This window comes from Poromitra crassiceps (assembly GCF_964638095.1).
Source record: "Poromitra crassiceps genome assembly, chromosome: 9".
NCBI classification, from domain to species: Eukaryota; Metazoa; Chordata; class Actinopteri; order Beryciformes; family Melamphaidae; genus Poromitra; species Poromitra crassiceps.
In genome coordinates, this window is record NC_139630.1 from 20,354,457 (window position 1) to 20,380,603 (window position 26,147).

At 43.0% G+C, this 26,147-nt stretch overlaps 1 protein-coding gene and 1 long non-coding RNA gene across 2 annotated transcripts in view; one reads left to right on the plus strand and one right to left on the minus strand.

Annotated features, from left to right (window-relative positions):
- LOC310782428 (exostosin-1) overlaps positions 1–26,147 on the plus strand; it is a gene marked incomplete at both ends in the record, with an annotated part of 539,881 nt that overhangs the window by 206,123 nt on the left and 307,611 nt on the right. The window lies entirely within an intron of this gene.
- Positions 20,472–22,708, minus strand: LOC310781883. Its single transcript, XR_014552987.1, has 4 exons — positions 22,341–22,708; positions 21,938–22,002; positions 20,860–21,013; positions 20,472–20,736 (listed from the first exon to the last, which is right to left on the minus strand). It is a non-coding gene; the product is annotated as an uncharacterized lncRNA (long non-coding RNA).

Here is a 26,147-nt window from a genome sequence, read left to right on the forward strand (position 1 = left end):
AGCGGAGGATTTGACCAAACGCGGATTCGTCCTTGATGAGCCCCTTCGCCACAACGCGACTTCAAGCATAACAGAAGAAACCCTGCAGAATCTCATGCCATGGAACCCCGCAGGCAGACGGGAGAGTAGAAAGCGTCAGCAACAAATCCGAGAGAGGCTGAAGGAGCTCCGCAGGGAAACCCCGGCTGACGTAGATAAGTGAGGTATCACCACCCATCCACAAGCATGACCCGAGTAAGTTTAACGGCTCTCTTGTGATTGCGCTGTGAGGAGACAAGCACCCCCCCCCCCTACTCAAGTTACAGCAGCAAGGCCAATGTTTGTTTGCTTACTGCTGAAGAGCGAGCCACACACCCCCCTTCCTTTTCCCTTTCTTGATTGAGGGGCCCCACCCAGTGGCCTGTTCCCCTTACTACCAAAGGTGTATTCTACCCTTTGTGATGGGAGTCAACCCTGTTAGTGTTCACTGTAGTTCCTGCAGTTTCTGTGTAACACTTGTGTGTGTGTTTTATTTTTTTCTTGAGGTCAGGAGTTGGATGTCAACACAATGTTCTTGGAGCGGACTGAATGCATGGTTTGTACTATAACATACTTTCTTTGAATGTAAACGAGCTAAACAACCCAATTAAGAGGAGCAAAATAATAGCAAAAATGAAAAGAGAGAAGGTAGACATTGCTTTTTGGCAGGAATCACATCTGTCTCGACCTGAGCATGAAAAACTAAAAAAACTGGGTTACAAAAATACTTTTTTTTCTTCTTACAAAAATGGCAAAAAGAGGGGAGTGGCCATTCTTATTTCAAATTCTCTTAAGTTTGAACTCATCTCAGAAATAAAAGATAAAGATGGCAGATGTGTTCTTGTCAAGGGTAAACTAGAAAATAAGGAGGTTACCCTATTGAATGTGTATGTACCCCCCCCTGTAACTGATGTAGATTTTCTTAAAAAGGTGTTTGATTTGATAGCCTCGGAGACTTATGGTGTCCTTATCTGCGCAGGAGATTTCAACTTGCTCCTCCATCCTAGACAAGATACAACTACTCAGACTAGAAACAGGAGCCCTGTAGAGAGACGAGTCATCAGAATGCTTCAGGACCTAGGGTTAATAGATGTGTGGCGAGACACACATAAATCAGAACTAGATTACACCTTCTACTCAAACAGGCATAATGCCTACTCTAGAATCGATTATTTCTTTATGTACAATAGAGACATGCACAGAGTAAAGAACTGTAAAATAGGTCAGAGGGACGTCTCAGACCACTCGGGGGTGTACCTATCGATAGAATTAGAATATAAACAGAAAACCACAATATGGAGGTTAAACGCTGGCATGTTAAACAACCAAGCGTTCATAGCTGAAATGTCCACACGCCTAGATTTATATATGACTGAAAACGATACGGGTGATGTCGACCCAATCATACTTTGGGATGCGGCTAAGGCAGTCCTCAGAGGATCCATTATAGCTAGGACTTCACTCCTTAAGAAACTTAAAAACATGAAGCTACTCGACCTACAAAAACAACTTAGAAACTTGGAACAGACTCACAGTAAAAGTAAGGACCCCTCCATTCTATCTCAAATGAAACCAATCAGACAGGAAATTGATAAAATACTTAGTGAAGAAATAGAGAAGAAATTAAGATTCATGAAACAGAGGTTTTACGAAGCAGGCCCAAAGGCTGCGAAACTACTGGCTTGGAGACTTCGAAAACAAGAAGCAGATAGAACAATTCATAAAATCAAAGAGCCCCGTACCAATAAAATGACCAGTACATGTGAGGGCATTCAGAAAGCCTTTGAAAACTATTATAAATCCCTTTACACACGAGTAGACAAAACTGACCGACACACAATTGAACATTTTTTAGACTCATTAGATCTTCCTTCAATTGGTGAAGAACACAATAAAGTATTAACCTCCAGAATCACCTTAGAAGAAATCGATAGGGCAATTTCAAACCTTAACTCTAATAAATCGCCAGGCACTGATGGCTTCCCCCCCGAGTGGTACAGGGCCATGAGAAACAAACTACTCCCCCTACTAGACACCTGTTTTAATCATGTTTTGAAAGAAGGTACTGCACCTCCATCCTGGAGGGAGGCTTTTATATCGGTCATTCCAAAGGAGGGGAAAGACAGGACTGACTGTTCAGGGTATAGACCTATCAGTGTTCTTAACACTGACTGCAAACTCTATGCCTCCATACTAACTAAACGGATGGAGGCGGTGATACCTCTCTTAATAGACGAAGACCAGACAGGTTTTATAAGAGATCGGCAGACACATGACAACATCCGGAGAACCCTCCACACTATTCACCAAATTAAGAAAGACAAAACATGCTCAATTTTGCTTAGTTTAGATGCGGAAAAGGCTTTTGATTCTGTTGGGTGGGAATTTTTATTTTTAGTTATGAACAGATTCGGATTTAGTAAGGAATTCATACTCTCAATACAAGCACTCTACACGTCCCCGACAGCACGGATCAAGGTCAATGGTAGCCTATCAAACCCTATAAACATACAAAGGGGCTGCAGACAGGGTTGTCCGGCTAGTCCCCTCCTCTTCAATTTTTTCATAGAACCGCTGGCCCAATTAATCAGGCAGGAATCAACCCTAGAAGGTATCTACATAAATGGGAAAGAATATAAAATATCTCTGTATGCGGACGACGTATTGATCACAGTCAGGGAACCTGGCTCCAGTGTACCACTGCTGATGAACATTCTGAAAGCATATGGACAATACTCTGGGTATGTCATTAACATGCATAAAACACAGGCCCTATTATTTAATTATACCCCCACACAAGAACTTAAAGATAGATATAATTTTAATTGGCACTCCCCACATATAAAATATTTATGTGTACTTATACCAAAAGAACTATCATCACTAAACGACATTAACTATAATTATATTAATAAAAAAATATATGATGACCTCAACAGATGGGACCACCTCCCACTTGAACTGGGTAACAGAATTAGAACGGTGAAGATGAATATCCTACCACGTCTACTATACTTATTTCTGGCTCTTCCAGTGGAGATTTCCCCCAAACAATTTAGAGAATGGAACAGACATATATCACGTTTTATTTGGAACAATAAGAAACCTAGGGTGAAATATACGACACTTCAACTACCAAAGGAGAGGGGGGGGCTTGCCCTTCCATGTTTGATGGACTACTATTTATCAGCCCAGCTGAGACCCTTAGTAGGCTGGTGCAATCCCACATATGTGGCAAAATGGAAAAACATTGAAACCTCTCTAGTAGAGACTCCAATTCAATCACTACTCGGCCACCCTAACACGATAGGGGAACTGACACTGGCTTCAAACCCATGGGTTAACCTCTCACTTAAAGTGTGGAGGCAAGTGGTCAAGAGATTTCGGATTCAAAGAGAGATTAAGATACTCAGCTGGCCAGCGTACGACCCGGGTTTTGCACCAGCCTCTATGGACTCCAGATACAAAAGATGGTCTCAAAATGGAATAACAGCACTCTGTGGAATAGTGGTGAACGGGGAAATAGATAGTTTCCAAAACCTGTACCAGAAATATGACTTAGACCCCAAATCAGACTTTTTTAGATACCTTCAGCTTCGCAGTTACTTCTGGACTAACATTAAAGATGCAAACACCGGGGAAGTGTCAATGATAACCAGAGTATTCATGGATGCTTATAACTCAGCGAGTAGTAAGGGTATCATAAGTAAATTATACCATGGTATTCAGTCTCTGAATAAACACTCTACAGAGTACATAAAGCAAAGGTGGGAAAGGGAAATGCAAACAGATATAACAGAAATCATGTGGAGCAATGTCTGGGAAACTCAAACCACTTCCACAAACTCTTTGACATGGAGAGACTTTTGTTGGAAGAATATAATTCGCTTTTTTATCACTCCAAAACAGAAATCTAGACAAATGGGGACTCCACTGCCCTGTTGGAGATGTGGGGCAATAATGGTGGACCATGCCCACATATTTTGGTCTTGTCCTGACATTGGGCTATTCTGGAAGGAGGTGTTGAGGATAATCTCTGACACGTTGGGCTATGATGTTTGCTTTTCTTTTCCCACCTTATACCTCGGACTAGTTTCTGAGGATACCGAAAGAAATGATCTATATCTCCTGAAGATATTTCTGGCAGCTAGCAAGAAGGCCATCACGAAATGCTGGCTTCAGAAGCACCGCCCCCCGGTGGATATGTTTATAAACATTGTAGAACAACTGCACAGAATGGAGCAACTAACTTTTAGTCTGAGGTTACAAAAAGAAAAAGGGGAATCACTCTGGTACAAATGGACAGTTTTCCTAACTCATAGAGCGGAGATGTCTGGGCCCTCTTGAGTGGGGGACAGAACGGACGATGTGGATTATCAGCCTCTTCACTGTTTCTGCCTGGAGCCTGTCTGTGGACTGTTCTAAGACAAAGGTTGCCAGGGACGTCTTGCCGGCCCCTGGGCCAGACGTTGGACAAGCCTGTTAAGTGAAATGACTCTTGCCAGTACCCCGTTTTACATTTACTTTTTTCTTTTTGTCAAAATGTATTGTACAAAGTGATGTGCTGTGTATATTGTGACCTCTCCTGACCTCCTGTTACATGTCTGTTCCATATCTTTGCAAAAATGATGTAAAAATAAAAAATAAAAGTATTAAAAAAAATAAAATAATTGACATTACATTTCCAATACAAAACAGCAGAGGGTGCCGCAGCACCACAAGCACCCCCACTTCCCGCGCCCCTGGTCATCACTTGCCCACAGGCATCCAATGAGACTAAATCATCAGACTTAATCTTCTTGGACACAAATTTTATTTTGTCCTGATTGGTCTTAGATTTGTGTCATAGTTCTGTGGAGCCCAACATGAGCCCGACCCCAAATTTTTTTTTTTTTTTTTTTTGGAGGGCCCCTTCACCCCGAGGGCCCTGGGGCACCTGCCCCGGTTGCTCTATGGTTAATCCGGCCTTGACCAAAACCAATAGCATTTTGACCCTCTGTCTAGTACGATAATTTGACACTGCCCAGAATGCATTTCGGCACTGATGGGAGAAAAGGATAACTCCGCTCCATTTCCCCCCCAAAGGCAACCGTTTACTTTTTGTTTAGTTTGGGCTCTATCTATGGTTAATAAGGCACTTTATAGTTTCAGTAGACAAACGTAACTAGTAGTAAAAACTAGTTGACCCCCAATATGCAATCGTGTTTTTTTTCTCCAAAATAACGCCTATTTGCAAAGATACATTTGGGACCGACCACCTCAGCTCGTGTAAGCCGGCTGCAGAATGCTCTGAGGCGGATAACTTTATCATCAGAGACGGACACAAGTGGCACTCTGGAGCTCAAGAGGAGAGTGAGGAGAGCAGTTTCAGCTCCAGAGGGGAGGAGTTTTAGCTGCAGAGTGGAGGTGATGTACTGCAGTGAGCGGCCTCTCGACAGGCGGACAGACCGGGACAGACGGTCGCGTACGGAGGTAATATTCCGAGGGAACATTTATTGATTATTGTGTATTAAAATCATCACGGGTGTTATTGCTAGATTTGAGGGTTTTTATGTGCGCGTGGCAGATGCTTTTGACAGATACGTACAGTGTACGTATTTCATTTTGCTGGTTACAATCCAATGAGCAACAAAGAATACACAACAGTGCTCAGAACAGATATTAGACATTGAAACATTGTCAGTGTTAACCCTCTTGTCGCAACATGCTGGTGTGTGACCTCAATGGCATGCTTAGTTAGTCTAAACTGTCCAGTAAATTGATCCAATAGCCTTCAAATCACCCATATTTTTGTATGTGAATGTTTCAATCGTAATTTAAAATTCTTATATAATGTCTGGTGAATAAGTGATATCAATCAAGATAATTCTGGGTGTTTTATTTTTCATCTTATAGTTGCTTAAAGGCCGGCTTTTCCGTGGGGGATATGAATATATATTAAATCTCACGCCCCTAAGGTTTTCAAATCCGTTGAAATTTTTGAAATTGGTTGTTTACTAGGGGTGTCACGATACACTCAGTTCACGATACGATACGTATCACGATACTGGGTTCACGATAACGATACGATACGATACGATTTTAACAATATTTTTTTAAACTTGAATAATGACAATATATGACTGGAAAAGTAGTATTTTATTTGAAATGCACAAATACAAAACATGCTGTTGTGGGAAATTATTATTACAATAACAACTAGAAAAAACATGAGATTGGAGATAAGGCTTATCTTGAAATAGAATGAGTTACACCGTCACTTAGATTTACTTTGAACTAAAAGGTTTCTCAGCAGTATAAATTATCATTATGCATCTTCAGTTTTTCTTCAAACTCAAACAACAAGACTTTTCTTAATCTATTTTTTATGCATCTTCAGTTTTTCCTGTCAAGTAAACAGTTTTGCCAGAAACTCAATTGAATGGTTTCTCTCCTGTATAACTTCTCATGTGTCTCTTCAGAGACTTGTTCAACTGAACTACTTTCCACACATTGAACTTCAACAAACAAAGACGTTTCTTAGTCTATTTTTTGAAAAAAAAAAAAAAAAAAAAAAAATTTTTTTTTTTTTTTTTTTTTTTTTTGCGATATGAGATTTCATCTCAACGATACATATCGTGACGTTTTACTATCGCGAAATTTCGTGGGACGATATATTGTGACACCCCTATTGTTTACAGCCTGAGATATCACCAGAAATCCACTCTGTGTCGGGGGGGGGGGGGTTGGGGGGTGGTGGGGGGGAGGTGCGGGTGCGGGGACTCGAAATACTACATTTCCCACAAAGCACCGGGCTCGCGTGGCCTTCGTTTCCACGCCCACCGTGCACGCTTGACCAATGGGCGGCTCGCAGTGATTCACCGTTGATCTAGACGAAAATTAGCCGGGAGACAGACAGACCTAACAAGTGAATCAACGTGACTAGACTTGTTTGTCGAGACACAATAATGGCAGTAAAATGCGGAGTGAAATCGTGCACGTCGAAGAAGAGGCGAGCAGCAGAGCTAGCAGGCAACGCGCTTATTTCGCATCGCTTACCGCAAGACCCCGAGCGCAGAAAACAGTGGCTACGCGCGTTGAAATACGCAGAGAACATGGACCTGAGAGTTTGCAGTCGCCATTTCAAAGAGGACGACTATGAACCAAATTACCTAGGACCAGAGGCAGCCCCGCCTCGGAGGAAACTGAGGGAAACTGCAATTCCTTCACTCAACTTGGATGAACAAGCACCAGGGCCTTCTTGCGCTGCCCCAGAGCCGAAACGGCGTCGTCTGGTAAGCACATCTAACTAACGTATCGAAGTAGTCTACTAACTTTGTTCGTCGATCAAATAAATTAAAATAAATATAGGCTTACACTATAACGTTAGTTTTTATTGTGACATTTCAGAATCCTGCGCCCGAGGCTTCGCAGTCGACACGGCCCCAAAGTCCAACCAGTGTGCAATCAGCGTCAATGGAAGAAACTCTTTCTGCAGGGCCGCCAGCTGCACAAACAAACGAAGAGGTAGGCTATATATGTGTACATTGTTGGTTGGGCTGTTTTTTACCCTTATAGTCACTTACAAGCTAAGCCGCTATAGTCTCTACAAATGCAATTTATTCAAAGGTTTGTAGCGATAACATGGTAGTTTTGTTCGGGGAAGAACACAGAGGGGGGGGGGGGGCAGCGAGTGGCTGGGCTCATCTCCAGGTGTGTGTGGGGGAGGGGGGGCTGTGTGTGTTTACATTTCAACAAAGGGGATTTCTTCAGAGAGCAAAAACGCAGGGATCGATGATCAAGTCAATGGTCTTAAACCACTGAAACGTGTAGCCTAGCAACCTCAATTATAGTGCATCAAAATGAACCATCCAAGAGGAGGTGAAATTAGAGCTACTATGTGTGCAGCCATCCTACTGTGCATTCAGATTGAACATTGGATAGGCCATTTTTGGGGTTTTCTCTGCAAATAGTTTTGTGCGGCTGGAAACCATGATTTTTGTTGTTACAGAACACTGGGGGACCCAGCACGTCTACACCTTTTAAAAACATTCCAGCTGATCTTCTACAATCTCCCATAGCAGCATCAAGGCAAACTGTAAGTATCTGAAGTACCAGCAGACAAGTTAATCCAAGAGTAGTTAGCAATAGGGATGCACCGATCGATCGGCACGTGACCGGAAATGGCCGATTTTCACGTGATCGGCCTCGATCGGTGATCTGTTCCGGTCACTCTAAATAGCCGATTCTGTGAGCCGATTTTCACATGACGTGCGCGCACCCCAAAGCACCGAGACAGGCACCCAGCCACCACACCACACACGCCAGCATACCTTCCTCGTTGTGGATTTTTTTCACCGTCAGTGAAGTAGACAAAGCTCGCAGTTTGTCACACATGCAAGTCGAAAATAAGCCGTGGAGACAGAGGTGCGGCCGTGTCCCGCTCGGCTGGAGTCCAGTCAGAGCGGCTCGCTTCACCTCACTGGCCCCCCTCTCTCTGCTCTCTCTCCCCGGGAAGCGGTGCTCCAGCAACCCGCCACCGCGCACAGCCGGCTTGGCGAGTGTGTCCAGTATAACCATTCCCCGACCTGCTTTTCCATTCCACATCAGTGCTGCTGCCTCAGCCTGTCAAGTCATGTTGTAACGTGACGTGGATACAGGAGAGACTATTTGTTTCGTATTGCAAATAGAACGACATGAGAACGACGGACATAATAATAAAAATGCATCGGACTCACAAGTGTGCAACGTTTTCTGTGCGTGACGATATTTTTTCGGATGGCAGATAAAAATACGCATACCAAACTTCGGACTGTGTGTAAACACCGCCTGATATTCAGACTGAAGATCGTTACTGTAACTCATAAACTCATTTCCCCTCTACTCAAGAGGACTGGTCTGGAGCCATTCTATAAACTCCTTGTCCATGGATCATTTTGATGTTCTGTTGCACCTGTTTTCTTTTGGAAAAGTAAATGCATGATAGCTGTGGGATATAGGCTATTGGATTTAATTTAATTTTTGTATTCATTGTATTTGCACAAAAAAGCTCTGTCCAGTAGCCTAACCTGGAACACTTTTATTTTGAGATGTGTTTGAGTGAGAAGGTCCTACTTCATGCAAATGATAAGAATTGTTTATTTGTTTATTTGGATCCCCATTAGATGTAAGAATTGTTCTATGAATCTTAATTTTTAAACAAAGTTACAAAAACGTTTGTGTAAGCTGTCAATTGTTGTTTTTAGAAAAAAAAATCGGAATCGGCAAAAATCGGTATCGGCAAGTCAGACTATTCAAAAATCGGAAATCGGAATCGGCCAAGAAAATGGCAATCGGTGCATCCCTAGTTAGCAAAGATGTTACTTACACAATCTGCCTGTAACACTTATATCCTTGATATTTTGAAATGGCGTAATGTCGAAGTAACTTCAAAACGCTTCGATGTGGTAATGTTAATTTGACCTATACAATTTCTCAAGATATATATCTCTATTTCTTTATAGCCTTTCTGCCCCGGTACGCCGTTGGAACATGACAGCAGTTTCGTCAGCACAGAGTGTGGGGGAGTGCTTGACTCCACTTACCAGCCAGAATCAAGTTTTATCCCCACATCTTCATCATCATCATCAGATGAAGACATGATCAGAAACTGGCAGGACAAAAAGTACATTGTGTATAAGTCCAGACTAATGGATCTTTTCAAGTTTTGTCAGGAATGCGGGCAACCCGTTTTATCGACGTCATGGCATCACTCTGGGGCCCAGGTGAGAGTGAAGTGGGAATGTCTTGGCATACACTCTGGCACATGGTCATCATCCCCAGATGTGAGGGAGCAGGCGGAAGTGAACCTCCTCGCAGCAGCATCCGTGTTGTCCAGGGGTGGCACGTACACTGAACTGTCAGACTGGTCTCAAACCATGAATCTCCAAATGATTTCTGAGTCCACCTATTACCACATCCAGAAGGCCTATCTACACCCTGCTGTCGAGGTTTTGTATGGCCAAGAGAGACAAAAGATCATGGCCAACATTTTCCTGACTCAAGAAGATGGGACGCTGCCACACTTATTGGGTGATGGAAGGTGTGACACCCCTGGGTTCAGCGCAAAGTACTGCCATTACACCTTTATGCTGGACAGCACAAAGGAAATAATTCACACTGAACTTGTGCAGGTAAATTATCGACTAGTAATTTGAGATGTTATTTGGAAAAGATAGATGGAAATGGATAAAATTGTACTAACTTCTAACATTTACTTTGTAGGTTACAGAGGCCTCCAGCTCTGTTGCAATGGAGCCACTAGGTTTCAGAAGAGGGATGGAAAACATCCTGGATGAAGGCTTGCATGTGGCCGTGATGACCACCGACCGCTCGTCATCCATTAGGAAAATCATGAGGGATGAATATCCGGACATCAACCATCAGTTTGACGTCTGGCATACCGCCAAAGGTAAATAGTTATTAGTGTTAACGGGTATCAATTTCCTGATCGAGTACAACTTCGCTAAAATGTATGTAAAAAACATGTCTGACCAAATAAATGTTTTTTTCCTCACAGGTTTCAGAAAGAAGCTGTTGACCAAGGGCAAAAGAAGAGGCAACGAGGCTCTCGTCACATGGTCCAGGTGGGTGGTCATAGAGGCAGGCTAACACAAAATATCAAAACATAACATGTCCAGATTATTAATAATAATTTTTTTCATAGGTCAATTACTAACCACATGTGGTTTTCGTGTGCAATGTGCAACGGTGTGGAAGAGGTGAGAGATCTATCCAAGCATGTAATATTACATTTCTTCTGCTGTGTTGATATACTGTAGATCTTTTAACAAATGACTTTCTAGTGTGGTCATTGTCAATAATTATGGTTTCATCCAGGACTTACAACGCCGGTGGGCCTCCATCCTCTATCATGTGCGTGGTGTTCACCAATGGACAGAAAACGGAGAGCAGGACCAGTGTCGTCATGCACCTCTGTCCGCCAGGGACCAAAAGAAGAGAGTATGGCTCCATGGTGATTCCGATGCTTATCTGGAACTGTCAGGACTAGTGCAGGAGAAAAGGCTGATCGGTGATTTGAAACAGATGGCCATGTTCAAACATACTGGTGAGTCTATATTTGTCCTTGGAGGCTTGTTGACATTGTCTATGTATTCCTGAATGATCATAGTTTCATTTTTTGTGTTCTTTCCACCTTTTTATCGTTCTCCAAATAGGTCCATTGGAAGTGTTCCACAGTGCTCTGCTCAAATATGTCCCAAAACGGCTGGGGTTCTCATACGTGGGGATGAAGGAACGCGTACATCTGGCCATCCTGGAGCACAATGAAAACATTGTGAAGCGGAAACAAGCCACGACCAAGACAGGTGTGTTTATATGTTTTATACACTCTCTGAAAATGAAAAAGACTAATTTTAGAAACTGACTCTTGCCATGTTCCACCCAAATGTGTACTTTGTGGGTTTGGTGTATTAGAAGCATGTAATAATTGTATGTGGTAGGTTGCTCAAGCTAGCTTTAGTTTGACTGTATTTAAATTATGTAATTTTCGATATTACATCATCCGATTCCTGAGTGAACCTAGAGTCGTTCAGATGTGCATCTACAGATTCTAACATTCTTATTTATATGTGCTCCTCTTGCAGGCGAGCCACGTTTCGAACAGAGGTACGACAAAAAGTCAAAACGGTTTGTTTTGAAGAAGGTCTTCGTTCCGCACACCAAAAAATTCATTGGGGCATTCATCGATATTGTCATGGAGATGAGACGGAACACGGCCATAGCCTATAAGGCCCCAACATCATCCCTTGCCCTGCCCCAGCCGGAACTACCGGCAAACATAGCGGGAATCCCAAAGCCTCCACTGGCACAAGCACTCCAAGAATTCAGACCCCGCTTTCAACAGCAGTGACATGCAGTTGCTCATGGGACATCTGCCACTTGACCTTTATGATGGCTACGTCCCCACCTTTTGCCACAAACTTTGGAGGCTGCTGTGACCGCAGTCCCAATCACACAGAACTATACAGACTTTTTTTTAAATCCTTTTCGTCTTCATTTGATGGGGCCAGTTTTCATGTTAGATTTGATCTTTTGACTTGGAACGTTGTCTGATTCACCCTGAACCAATGAGAGAGGGAAGGCCCAGAAGCTGCTCCACCTGGCCCAGACTGGGGAGGTGGGCCTCTTCCAAGCTGCCGTTCCTCCTCTAAGACTATGGAGATAACGAACCGAGCCAAGCAGAGACTGGAGGGAGATACAGCCTACGCGGCATCCTGAGCGAGAGAGACAGCCGACCGAGGGGAGACCAAGCCGACACAGCCGCCACCCGAGCCAAGCAGAGACTGGAGGGAGATACAGCCTACGCGGCATCCTGAGCGAGAGAGAGAGCCGACCGAGGGGAGACCAAGCCGACACAGCCGCCACCCGAGCCAAGCAGAGACTGGAGGGAGATACAGCCTACGCGGCATCCTGAGCGAGAGAGAGAGCCGACCGAGGGGAGACCAAGCCGACACAGCCGCCACCCGAGCCAAGCAGAGACTGGAGGGAGATACAGCCTACGCGGCATCCTGAGCGAGAGAGAGAGCCGACCGAGGGGAGACCAAGCCGACACAGCCGTCACCCAAACAGCCGTGACTACCGACATGCCGAGGGAACCTCTCCTCTACAACTCCAGCCAGGCTCGATAGGGGGATGACGTTCCTGCCCAGGATAATTGTGAGTAGTTTACCATCATTGCGGCTGACACACAGATAGGCCGGCTGCGGTGACAGGCGAGTGTGGGATAGTGTGTGGTTTATGTACAGAAGATTGGCGGTGTTTCTTGTGCCCCCCAGGCGGTGACGTGTCTGATGGGAGCTGACCAGCCTTAGTGGGACAACGTGCAGACTATTCAACCGCGGCTGAGGGTCGAAGTCCCGGCTCATTCCTCTTTGAGGTAAGTACACGCTCCCCCCTGTTTTTACTGGACACTGATACCCATATTGTTAGACGTAATTATATTACCGGTATTCTAATATTGTTGGATTTTCAGTTGATCTCCCCTGCCGATTTAAAGTCTAGCCTGTCTTGAGTGCAGTGCAGGCCACAAAAGCATAATACCACCGTGTTCTGATTTAGATTAGTGTGCAGTGTCAGTGCAGTGAAACACTGACTACTATTCAGAGTGATTTGTGGGCCTGTACGTTGACCCTATGTTCTTGTCCCCCCCCCCAAGGGCAGCGTGGACCAGAGCAGGAAGGAGGACAGGCGGACCAGTGGTTCTGACGGCGTCGATGGACTTTGGGGCATATTTAAAAAAATAAAGATTGTTACTTTTTAAACTTTGTTATTCGTGGTCTTTTACCCCGGCTAAACTCTGGTGTATACTAACGTGTTTGTGGCTTTTTAGCCGAGTCCTATGCGCTCCAAGGTGGGAGTTGTCTGTCAACATTTTCACCTTTAAAATAATGACTTAGGGCCCTGTAGCTTTTACTTGAGGGGGTTTCAAATGAAAATCTACAGCTCCATTTGTAGCTGCAGTGGACATTTTATTCGTTTTAATTTTACATTACAGTGCTAGATTTTAGTTGTTTTCTAGGTTATGGATATACTTGAATTTAAACTATCTTTAAAAGGGCTGTGTTTTACACACAACCTGGTGTAACACTAATAGATTTGTGACCTAGTTCAGTGGTCCCCAAACGCTTGTGGTCCCCTCACAAATGCGTGTTGATCATTAGATACAAGTAAATCTATACAAAATCGATGTTTCACTGAACTGCCGGTGTTTTTTTTGTTTTTTTTTCATTATTAGTAGCAGAACAATGCAGCACAGACATCACATTTTCACAATGGGCTTATGAAAAGACTTGGAATATATATATATGTATGTGTCTTTTTGGAGGTAAATTGTATTCCACAATCATTCCAGGGCCCCCCTGCAAGCTGCTCAAGTACCCCTAGGGGTTCAGGTATCCCTGCTTGTGAATCACTGCTCTATGTGACTGGTGTAAACTCAAAATATACAGCCTTTTTTCAAATGTGTTATAGCTTTAGTTCAGGTTCTTTGCAATACAAATGGACAACTACATGTGGTTTGCTGCAATGCACACATTTTATCTGATTTTATTTAGCAGATTTGTCAACCCTTACAAAGCTATTTCTTACATAGTAGTTACATGTATGGACAAAGCAGGAGTTAGGCTAACTCCCTCACAACACATCGGCCTATTGGATAGTGCTGCTGCCTGCCCGCCCTCCCCTTTGCATTGTACAGCTCACTGCCTTGGATGGGTATGGGTGATAGAAGGTGTGTGTGTGTGGGGATTTGGGGGGGGGGGGGGGGGGGGGGGGGGGGGGATTATAATAGTAATCAAACGATAAATGCAGAAAGATACTACTGCGTCAAAATAATGACATCAAATCTATGGCCCACACTACAAGAATCTCAGCTAGCAATAAAATAGATATTTATCTAAAAGTGGGATTAGGGGATTTGGCTATTTCAATATGCTATATGAGACAGTATAATAGGAGAAAAGACACATAAAAAAAAATATAAAGTCATCAAAAACTCCATACCTTCTAAGTCCCTGTATAAATGTTATAGATGTATTTATAGTTGATTAGATTAATTATGGAGGTGTTGTCTTAGCACTTCATGTGGTTGACGATAAAAAAATGACTTTGAAATCGGCTATTAGCTGAGGGAAATTGCCTGGAACACTTTTATATCAATCTGGCATTCCCTGTTGGTCTTTTTACTAATGCAATTGAGAGATCTGAGCAGATTACAAGGTCTGAGAGCCATTCCATATTGTGCTTAGCATGACAAAGTTATAGAACCACTGTCTATAAAAATAGATACCTTTGGGGATTGTACCAGGCAGTAGGATTTATATTTCTCCATTCAGTGCAATTTCTAATGGAACTAATAAAGACATCAGATGTGAAATATCTATTTCAAATTTTAATGAACATAGTTAGCCTATGTAAACAAGGTGTGACATGAATAGTGGATGTCCAAATATCGTCCTTCAAATTTCCAGTAGTTGTTCAGATGACATTTACCATGATATAGCCTACTAAAAATGTCAAATGGATGCCCTTGGAGATCTTATAGATTGAGTCCCGCGATAGCAACATTGGTGTCCCGGAAGCCACGGTATTGCCCATCGTTTGCGGGGTACATGGCTCTGATCGCCTGGACAACACACGCTGGCAACACTATACGGTGAAAACGTCCAAGTCTTTCGCCTCTCAGGACCCATTCGAGGAAATGGCGATATGCTGTCAGGCGACACTGACTGCAAGAAAGAAACACACACAAAAAGCAAGATTAGAACGGCAAGCCTATTGGCAGGATAACGTTTGGTGGTAGACGTTAGATACCAAATGTTCAGATAAATAGTCTAATCCTAAATCTATTGCTGAGAGTAGCACAGTAGAGTAGATATTTTATTGATATCCCCGGTAGCAATTCAGATGCAGCAGAACTAAATATGTAGCCTAATTCTAAAACATACAGACACGAAACAGTAAAAAGTAGGGATCTCTTCAAAAATACTACATTTAAAAGGACGCGAAACCATGTATCCTCCATCGCTCCCTCGGGGAACAAAACAATGGCTGTAGGCTATCTCTTTCTGTAACAGCGGGCCATCCGTTTACATATTTCTCTTCGCAACCTACTGCTATATCGACACTAACGTTAAAACACAAACACCCAAACAGTATAGTGACGTATTGTTACACGGATCGTTGTATTGCTCAGAATAACATCACATACTCATTGAATTTGTGCCCAGAGGCCACTATTCTATTCGGCATATTTATAATCCGCACATATGTTTTGTGATACTAGTTTGGTGTGAAATACGTTCAAGCTGTTTCAACTGCTATCTTCGCCTTATCTATTTTATGGATTGAAAAACAGCGACTGTCTTGAACTGGCATAATACATAGGCTGTTATGTATTGGCGTACAACACTTACTCAATGCTCAAACGCCCGTCGGGGCCTGCAGGCCTTGGTTGTCTTTTCCAGTTGATTCTTGGTCTCAGGAAGAAGGTTTCCAAAACCCACCGATCCATGTGCGGAAGAAAACTTGGATGCAGGGTTAGACATCCCTCTCCTCCGTCCGCCGCGTCTGCTGGCACTTCTTCGAGAAGAAATTGGCCTCTGTGAAATTCGCTGCAGCATAGCGACTCCTCTTCTGTCTGCATAGGTCCACATTTTCGGCATCGGCACCAAAAAGTATCACCCGCTCGGGGGGGCTGTGGGCTTTGAGGGGAGCCTGCCTCGGTCGCCTGTATTTGTTCCTCTGCTTCCATACGGAGTAATTCCTCTTCACTGTATTCTGGCTCATATAAGTAGCCCTGAATGTCCGAGTTTATTAGCACACTATCAAAATAGTCTTCATCCATATCAGATACTTCAATTTCATCGGATAGGTTTGCTTCAGCCATGGCTCAGGAGCAGCTAAGTTAGCTAGCAGCACTCAGCCGATGCGGTGAAGAAAAATGGCTGCCCTTTGTTTTGGTACACGAGCTGTGAAGGGGCGTGGAGGACCTCTAGAGGCGGGACCATGGCAGCACAGGCCCACAAGTAGTGTAGTTCTTAGGAGCTTGATTTCGGCAAGGCGGACTTGGGCCAGATGACGCGAAACGCGTCGGCTGGCCCAAGAAATATGTGAGAGCTGCTTGATATCTCTGGCAGTGAAGAAGCAATTTCAAAAATTTCTAAGGATTCGAAAACCCTTGGGGCGTGAGATTTAATATACATTCATATTCCCCACGGTAAAGCCATCCTTTAAGTGGCCAATAGAATGTTAAAGCCCCAATCAGTAACTTTTTCACCTTAATATAACAGCTTTTTAATCATTGAAGATGGTCCAATGTATTCTAAAAGGGAGAATGTCACCTCTATTGGTCCCACAACGCCCTCCAAAGGCCTTTCCTGGCACTAAGCATTTGTGTGCCTCCGGGACGGAGGCAGCATGTGCGGCATACTGCGCAATGCGCTGTGTACAGGAAAACAAGGAAGTAACTCATTGCGGATTTGCTACGAAATTGATGTTTCACGTAACTATGGATTATTATTTCATCACGTGGTGAGTACCCAATGTCACAACATGTACATAGAGCTACAGTTTTGTTACAGAGTTGTTGATCGTTTGTCATGTGTCCAGTCAGCCAGAGAAGCTGCTTGGCTAGCATGCTAACTAACGCTAGCATTAGCTCAATTAGCTAGTTGCAACTAGTCCCTAACATTGATCAACGTTACAGTACGTCTGTCCTAACGCCACCGGGACAAGGTGTTTGTTTTGGCTGGCTGAGTTTTGCCTATAAGGCTGGTTTCACACCGGCGACCCAAGCCTTGCCTATGCCTTGCCTTTACCCACGCTTTTTAATAGGCGTCCGTTTTAGTCAATGAGGCTGTGTACACCGGACGCCTGAGCGTGAACCCTGCGTGTACCCACGCCTTGCCTGTGCCTTGCCGATTTTATCGAATAGGCGAGAGTTCTATTTTCACGCCGACAAGGCGCGTGCAGGCAGGCTTTTCTGTCAAGCCATGAAAGAAAAACGCGACAATATCCGTGGGAACTGGCAAAGTCAACTGAATTTCAAAATAAAATGGAGTTTCTACAACAGTATTGAGCAGAGAGAGAGAGCGAGAGAGAGATTGACGGGTGGCTATCACGTGGGGCTTTCTCCCTGTCGGCAAACAAATCTTCATGAGAGAGAATAGCGACCGAAGAAGCAAGATGGACAATGTTGTTGTGCCAGCACATATTCTTGCAAGATCACCTCTCTAAAATGTCCGACTATAGTGTATAGTCAGACCTGGTTATACATATCCAGCATCAATAGAACATTAAATATATCAGATTTATTTTACCTAGAGGCTACCCATGACAATTCTGGACAACACGTGAAAAAATACAGTCGGGAGAGAGGAGAGGCGCTTGTGACTCGGCTCCAGGTTCGGCGTGCAAAAGGCGTGCGGTGTGATCGCAAAAGCGTGTAACAGGTTCACGCCCAGCTCGGCGTAGGCGTGGGTTGAGGCAAGGCAAGGCGTGGGTCGTCGGTGTGAAACCAGCCTTAGGCACAGTTGTTGTGGCTAACAGCCTCCATTCACACTAGGCCAGCAGATACGCCTACACCACTAACATGCATCTCTTCCATTATGCTTTCAAACCCAGCTGGCTGTATATAACTGAACAACCACAAAGTGGTGACACATGGGTTCAGTTCATTGTTTTCTGGACATGTTTCCATGCTACAGTAACACAGCAGCTAACAGAACAGACAGGCCTCCCGTGCCGACCTCCGCCTCGGAGGATGGGGCTGTGAGGGGGCGGGCTCTGGACGGGCCCTGTGAATTTTTAACTCAACACCTATTGGTTGGCGGCAGGTGACGTAGAAAATCCATGCAAATTCTGGAACTCTGATTCTCCCTCTCCTGGGGCTCCCAATTTGTGGCAGGGGAGGGAGAGGAATGACTGTAGTAAGTGATTTCATACTTTTACAGATGTTAGTTAACACCCCAAGTTCATACAAACAACAAAACCCAATCAAAACCGATTTTCACAGTATGGGACCTTAAAGCACAATATTTTCGTTGAAATATGAGGCTTTTGCACACACACACACACACACACACACACACACACACACACACACACACACACACACACACACACACACACAAAATGTATTCATTCATTACTTGCCTTTACAGTATAAGAAATGTCTCTGTTGCTAAGATTCCATGTGTCTATACAAGACATGTCTTGAAAAGTGCCTATGGGTGAATGTGGAGTGGAGTGTTTATTAATAATCACGTGACAGCTGCTGGTATTTTTTATATATATATTTTTGTATATTTTTCAGTTTTTTACACATTATAAAAGTGCAGATTGTAAACTTTCAAGTGATGTGTCACACATTGTAATCTGAAAAGAAATGAAGGAGATATGCTTATTTGAATGTTCACACTCCTAAAAGCTACATTTAGAGATAACAGCCCTTTTCACACCTACAGTAGGCAGCCAGGTAAGGGGGGACTGGACAACAAGGTATTTTATTTAACAAGATACACTTATTTACTGATTCTAAAATGGTTGTAGTTTATGTGGAATGGATAGTTCAAAACCTAAACTTGTGTATTAATGGAAATAATGGGGGGGGGGGGGGATTCTTCAAAAAAGAGACTATTTTCTAATTTTCTGGGGATTACAATTGGCCTACATGTGGTACCTTCTCCTGGGGTGTGTCACAACATTTTCCCTTGACAGTGTTGTCTTCCAAACAACCTGCAGCTAACAGGTGTCTGTCTCTTTAAGAGCCTTCACCTTCATTTCAGTCTTCTATGGTATGGTCTAGTGTCCTCTCCACCAAAATGCGAGACTCATTAGCCAATGAACAGCCAGGAATGGGTCTCGCGCTACTTTTGCATGCTAAAATAAAGCCGATAATGTACAATTTGATTAATTTCAAGGGATGAAAAACCCTTTCAAAGTACAACACTGTCTATTTTGCTGCAACTCGACAGTGCTGCTTTTTCAAGAGTTCCACTTTCTACTTCCTGGAAAAAAACTGGTCCATTGGAGTGAATGGAGATGTCGGAACTCTTCTATTATACGGCCCTGGTATGGTCCACAAATTGTGAGGTGATGCACTTGGTAAGGTGAGCTCCTATAGGCTACTATTGTGACATGGGACATGGTAAGGTGAGCTCCTATAGGCTACTATTGTGACATGTGACATGGTAAGGTGAGCTCCTATAGGCTACTATTGTGACATGTGACTTGGTAAGGTAAGCTCCTATAGGCTGCTATTGTGACATGTGACACAAATCTATAACATCTACCTCTAGTTATATGTGAGAAGACTGATGCTGACCAATGTCTAGAAATCAGCGCTATAGACCCTTTTCACAGCAACCATTTTGTGGTAGTAAAGCAGAAATTAAAGCAGGTGTAACCGATACCATCAATGATGGTTCCATTCAGGAGGTCTAGTGCCAGGGACCTCATTAATGTCATTGGTGACACCTGATTTACCAACTGTTGCTGTGAAAAGGGTCTATAGTCAAAGAGACAGCGAGACAGCACATTCCCCTTAGGATGGGAGAGGACATTGTACTATGATCTATGATCCACTTTTCTTTGTATTTTGCTTGTTGTCTTCTGTGTTTGTGCTAAATATTCTAAACCAGACATCACCAAATGGCGGACCATGGTCCGGATCCGGACACAGACGCTGTCCTGTGCGGACCGAGACCTACAACTGATACATTATTGAGAATTATTCAAGTTTGACAGAGCGTTTCAAATTTGAATTGAATACCCCTGATCTAAACTACAACTTAAATGGAAGGAGTACATACACTAACAGAGCACAAGACAAATTGAATATCAATGTTCATCATCACCTTAAGGACAGTAATTTATTCACTTTAATAAAAACACAGATGAGAGTTGTGTTAACTTTTCATAATGCAGATTTATTCATCAGGGCAGTGTGGGGCATATTTTTTCTTTACATGAAAACATCACTGCAGTGAGTCATTGAGACATGAGAATCCTATAAGGCAGTTAATCAAATTGTTGCAGAGCCAGAAGCTTTAATATAAGAGCCAACTCTTCTGTTTTTCCCAAAGCATAGCATCATACTGGCTCCTTGTTGCATCCTGGAAGATTTAGCTCATATTCAGGCCGCCGTTGACGTCAAGGTCTTGGTTTCCATTTCCATTCCTGGTGGAGAAGGAAAGGAATCACAGTCAGGTTTTATTTGACAGGATAAAGTTAATGTATTACTTCCAAGTCTAGTAACTTTGATCATAATGTGGTAGTGGGTGAGTTTAGGAAGAAACTTACTGCTGGACTCCTATCTGACCATGGTTGTCATGCGACCGATAAGGACCGGGAGGGCAAGGATAGGGAGGGCAAGGATAGGGTGGGCAAACTGGGGGAGGACGGGGTGGTGGGCAAACTGGGGGAGGACGGGGTGGTGGGGGACGGGGTCGGCAACCTAAATTTAACAAAGATTAAAAAAAATATGACATGACACATATAACACATGACATCAGAGACTGAGTTTATAGACATCTACGCACAAAAAAACACATGCAGGTTTTATTGAGTAGACCTATATGAATCTGCGGTATAGGCACTAGGCAGAAACGGCAGCAGAAATCAAATGATTGATGTGAATAAAAGCGGTAACTTTAGACAGTCCTTCAGTAACAGACTCATCCAACGCAGACTTTGATTGTGACATGCAGTAAAGCTCCGTTATTTAATACACTTTGATGTGGCTTTCAATGAATGAAGAAATAGGTGTGTCTGATGCTGTAAAATCCGGAGCTGTCCATATTGCATTGTGATTGGCTAGTTTTTACAAACCACGCCTCTTTCGTGGGCACGAGCTCCTGTTCACGATCATTTTCAGCACGAGCTCAGAGCTGGATAAAGAAATCCAAATTGACAGACCCAGCTGATAACCGCCGTACCGAATAGCTTGATTGCTTTGATCTGGTTAAGCCAAACCAGATCAAGGGACAGATCCTGGATCTGTTTATCCTCTATTCGTGGTATGGGCCTCAGAGCAAATCAGTATCATAACATTGTTCCTCCATTTTATCATTTTGATTGTTTGAAATAATGTATATATTAATGAAGCTCTCTTTGCACTTTGCATGTTTTGTTAAAGGACATGCCATACAGTGCTTCATAACGACATTAAACTGCTACCAGGGCTAAATTAAACATTGTGCACACAGCATTTATACCGACATGAATAAATGCAAGTAAACAAAAGTTATGTTGTTGCACGATATATAATGCATTCCTTACTTTATGTAATTCATGTAATAACTTTATCTTTCTATAGTGTTACATTTCACTTTATACATTTTATAAAGTCATACATGTTCCAAAACTGAACCTTACTCACCTTCCCCAGGATCAACCATGAGGACAACCAGCATCAGCACAGCGAAGGCCACGGCACACTTCATCCTAAAAACAAGAACCAAACTAAATCAGACACATTTCAACTCTGTTCCAATCTCCGAAAAAAACTCACTTAACTACAATAATATGGAGGGGGGGGGGATTAATTCACAAATGTTGGTTCAGGAACATTTTGTGAAATATTTATGTATGTATTTGTTTATTTATTTATTTATTTATTTAATTATTTAATTATGTCCTATTTTATACTTACCGTACATTAGAACTTCCAACAAAATAATTCTGACAAATCACAAAATATATTGAATGTCCTTACTTGGATGGATCCCAAGGACAAGTCTTCCTCATATTAGACAAATGATGTTGGAATATTTTCTTCTTACCTTTCCACAGATTGAGAGTTGACGTGTGAGATCTCCAGGTGATGTGAAGCTTGACTTCTGACAGTTGAGAGCTGAGTCTACCCCTTATTTATACGTGCGAGGCTGGCTTGGTTTATGGGTGGCTATTAGTCTCCTTTTGGGTGATTTCCTCTATTTGTGGGTAGTATTTTTCTGGACATACACAGTCATTGTATTTCGTAATGTAGGGCTATGTGGAAACAAAGAAAATTTATCTAATTGCAACCAAGAGCCCTGAGTCAGTCCACAAAATAAAATTAAAACTAGAACGACCGCACCGCGGATTCATGCCTCCGCCATTAGTTCATTCTTGAGTCCAAATCGCCATTTGAGGCAAATTCGAAGAAATTCCATCAAGACATTCCTGAGATATCGCGTTAACAAGCTTGAAAATGGCATTTGAGAGGTCACAGTGACCTTGACCTTTGGCCTTTGATAACCAAGATGGAATCAGTTCATCCTTGCGTCCAAGTCGATGTTTGAGCCAAATCAGAAGAAAGCTGTTCTTGAGATATCGTGTTAACGCATGGTGAAAGTCGGCCGGAACCGTCCGGTGCTGAGTTCCGTTAAGAAATGATGTGCCTGAACGACGTTCCATGAAGACATGCAGCTGCTGTCAATCAAAATCCGATTGCTGCAGAAGTAATCACGATTGCATAATTTCCAACAAGGAAACACATCTGTGCTGACGTTATGTCGTTAGGGTAACATAAACAACAGTAGTCTGTCTCATAAATTGCTTCTAAATTGTTCAAATGCAGTGTTTTAGACCTGTGGTTTTAATCTGTGCTGTGTAGGCTATAAGCACGCAGCTTCTGAATGCGGCTGCTGCTGCTGCAACTCGGCTATCTGTCTGTCAATACTAGTCTCGCTTGCCTCCGCCAACAAAAACAGTTTCCCCAGGATTGCACTAGTTCCCAAGCAAGCAGAAACAGTAATATTTCTAACCAGTGAGAGGCAGCGATGCACCTCAAGGCATCTAGTCTGCTGCAGAGCTATTAGAAGCAGCAGCAGAAGAAGAAGAAGCTCGCCCGATAGCTCGCTAACAGATTAGCACTAGTATTTTAGCAAACTACCAGAAACAGCGTTATCTTTATGATGTATTAATAATGGTACTAGACACACGTAACTCTATAGAGCCCCGTTGTGAGGTCTATTTATCAAAATAACGCATATTTTGATATTTGATATTTTTGCATATTTTGGCCAAAACGTAAAGTTGTTATAGCGCCACCATCTGGTCGACATGGGGGTCTGGCCTTGCCTGAGCAGTGGGGGGCATAGGAACCCGCCTGCCAAATGTGGTTGCTCTGGGACTTTACATTAGGACAATTAAGGCAGTGTGACAGACGAACGAACGGACGGACGGACGGACAGATGAACAGAACAAGCACGATGAATAGTTCTACCCCCCCATGAGAACTCCAAATGCACGTGCACAGTGCAGGTTTATGTGCTATATACACTAGATGTTACAGTGCAGGTTTATGTGCTATATACACTAGATGTTATAGTGCAGGTTTATGTGCTATATACACTAGATGTTACAGTGCAGGTTTATGTGCTATATACACTAGATGTTACAGTGCAGGTTTATGTGCTATATACACTAGATGTTACAGTGCATGTTTATGTGCTATATACACTAGATGTTACAGTGCAGGTTTATGTGCTATTGCGGTAAATTCCATACTAATTGTAATATCTTAAAGTATGACTATATGTGAAATATAGTTACTATTCTCATTTGACTGGAAGGCCAGAAAGCACTCTTTACCACTGCAGACCATACAGGAATGTGTCCTATTCTGTGCCATTGGCTCTCAGTAAACTGAGCAGAGCCACATGGCCATGCCATTTAGATGGAGTGGGTTTGATGTTAGTGACCTCTGCTCTCAGTAATCTGAGAGGTCAGCCAGGATGGGAGCTCACTGCACGGTCAGGACAATTTCCAGATGGGGTTTTGTTATCTTGAAGGAAGATGTGTTGATGGATGGGCTTAGGAGGTGTCGGAGTTGGCGTCGAAGCATCCTCCAGACATTGGAGGGAGACCATTTATTGACAGCTGGTAAAGTTAGTTGGTTAAAGGTTTCAAGGTGACCCCGAGGTTTCAAGGAGCCCATCTGAAGTGGAATGCAAGGTCATCATGCGGGGGTATAAAGCCTCTGTCTCTTTGCTCTGACAGGCAGAACGACATCATGACTGGTCCTTCTCCAGGAGAACTGCAGGCTCCTGTGTTAAATGCCATTTGCTGTACTTGAATAAATGATTATGTTCAAGAGCTTGGTATTGCCGACTTCATTAATTTCATTCCAGGACTCAGCATTGAATTAAACAACATTTGGCGTCACGATTTGGACAGAAAATGCGCGATACGGCAGCGGAGGGATCTCCTGGCACTGCGCCCACTTCAAAGGGCCCAGAGGTGAGTTAACCTCATTTGAACGGAGCGCTGTGTGTCTGAGAGTTTCTCCCGCTGTGCTGGTCCGCACCTGAAAAGTGCCTTTTGCGGGGCGAGCTGAGTTTGGGGATGTTTTGATGAGGCTCTGCTTTAAATTGGGATAGATGGGGGTGTTTTTTAGGAAATGGCTGGCACAGGACTGACTGATTATTAATAGCCACTGCGGTCTCTTAAGTGGAGAGTCCAGTCTGTGGTTGTAAAGACGGATTATTGACATTGCGTAATAAGAACAACATTCTGAACGATTACTGCGGGTAAACGTCAGTTTGGGGTGATGACGAATCTGACACTGTCAAATTGTGCCATGGCGATGTTAAAAAATTATTATTTTTTTTTTTAAAGGGGGGAGCCCCCCCAGGGGAAGTGGTTTAGAGGCTTAATTGGCCCAGATGAAAAAGAGAGGGAATGACATAATTGTCATGTGTGTAAAAAGTAGTTAAAGGTTTAAGTTGAGAACAGAGTGGGATGCAAATTTATAGATATAATTGGTTAGTGGTTTAATAGGCTAGTGTGATAGGTCTGTGTCTTTATTATCAACAATGCGTTGGCTCTTTGAGAATTATTCTCGTGTCTCGTAAGACAGATTGTGTAGAGACGCGCTGATCATTAACATGGCAAAGCAATAAATATAGTTAATTAGTGGTTTAATACATGGAGTAGTCTGATGATTAATTGTATCTTCATTATACACAATGCGAGGGCTTTTGAGTGTTTCTCAAGTCTAGTAAGGCAGATGAAATGAATTTGCACTGATCAATACTGCTTTGATGTATGAGAAGTTTGTTTAAAGGAAGGTAATAAGCCCACGTTAAATTGAAGTATGGGCCAGGCAGGAAATTAGAAGTTAAAGTGTTAAAATGATGCCTGAGTCTTGCTGGCCAAGTTAGAGGAGATGGGGATCCCCGGAGATTTTTCTAAAACAAGAGTGATATGTTTAAATAAAATGTATTATGGTAAGATCTTACAAATATATATATAAATAAATAAACCTTGTATATAAATATGACGACTAGTTTGACAAGATAGTAATAGTGGAATGAATATATATAGCCGAATGATAAAACAGCTCAGCTGCTCAGCTGAGGCAGAGCGTGCAGCATAATTCACGCTGGGGATCAAAAAGGCAATTGTTACCTAAACGCCTAAATGATCATTAGTGCATCTCTGTATTAGGAGTGATGTGATAATTGTCAATATTAACTGATATGAAATATGTTATAGCGACATTTGGCTATTTCACTGAGCTTGCTGTTACTGTAGCCTATTATAGCCTATTACATTATATCTGGCTGGGTGCAATTGGCTGCGTGCGCGTGATTACTGAGGTA